Below are 1305 nucleotides of genomic sequence, written 5' to 3' on the forward strand. Positions count from 1 at the left end.
GAACATAAAATAAACTGAGAAATAGATTTATCTACAATTTAATAAGGTACCTAGCCTCATATTACTTTCCTTGTTTTACACAATGATTTGTAAATAAATTCTTAAGCATTTGCCTGAAGCACAAGTGGACAGTCGTTTAAGTTGGGATCAAAGACAGACAGAGGATGTGATGAGCTCTCAGAAAACACAGGCTTCAGAAATCATTGCTTGGGCAAATAATTACATAGCAAGGCAGCTAAAATTACACAGTGCTGTTCAAGGTGCAGGCAGTACCTTGCAAAGCATCTCTAGATAAAAATAAGAGCCACTTCCATGGTCTTCAAACATGTTCCATGAGGTTTATGAAAGAATTTAAGTTAAAATATTTTATTTTAAAATGACAAGTTATTATAACCATTCTTAATTTCTGGATTAAAAAAAGAAGCCTTTTATATATATAAACATTTATTTCAAACGTAATATTTTAAATGTAATTATTTTAAAGTATTCTAAAATTACAAAGAAAAATAGAAAATCAAAAGCAGGTATAATCCCAATACCCTGTGATAATCACTGCCAACATTTTGGTGTATATAATTTGAAGCTTTTATATATTTTTCTCACTAGATAATATAAAAAAATACCTTTTTAAGTCAATATAATTTAATACTGCAATTTTTTTCAATGGAATAGTACTCGATTTTGTAGATTATCATAATTTATTTAAACAAATTCTGCTGTTCAACATTAGGATGCTTCCAACTTTTCCTATAGTGAACATTTTACTAATACATATATATATATAACTTTAAGCATATCTTTTATTATTTCCTCAGGGTAAATATTAAGAAATAAAGTTTGTTAAATTTTTATCAAAATTAAGAACTCCTGCTTTTTGAAAGAAACTGTTAAGAGAATGAAAAGATAAGCCGTAGACTGGGGAAAATATGTGCAAATCATCTATCTGCTAATGGACTTGTATCAAGAAATCTATACATATATCCATCCCACAAAATTCAGTAATAAACCAAACAGCTCAGTAAAATATGGAGGAAATATCTGAACAGATACTTCACCAAGAAGATATGCAGAGACAAATGAGCACACTTAAATATCATTAGGTATAAGGAAAATGTAAATTAAAGCTACAATGAAACAATTTTTGAAAATGTAAACGAATGGGATAAAAAGCAGATAGCTGGGGATTGGTGGGACAGGATTGGCGGGCCAGGATTGGCAAGAGGGAATGACAACAAAGGGGCATTAGAAAAATTTTATACATCAAAAAAAAGCAGTAAAAAATTGAAGTTTACAAATAAAAAAAAA

The 1305-nt window shown here is 29.1% G+C and overlaps 1 protein-coding gene across 1 annotated transcript in view; it reads right to left on the bottom strand.

The window, feature by feature from the left end:
• LCA5 (Leber congenital amaurosis 5) overlaps positions 1-1305 on the bottom strand; it is a 65920-nt gene that overhangs the window by 9376 nt on the left and 55239 nt on the right. The gene's annotated exons all lie outside the window — the stretch shown is intronic.

This window comes from Galeopterus variegatus, unplaced genomic scaffold (assembly GCF_000696425.1).
Source record: "Galeopterus variegatus unplaced genomic scaffold, G_variegatus-3.0.2 Scaffold2161, whole genome shotgun sequence".
Lineage (NCBI taxonomy): Eukaryota > Metazoa > Chordata > Mammalia > Dermoptera > Cynocephalidae > Galeopterus > Galeopterus variegatus.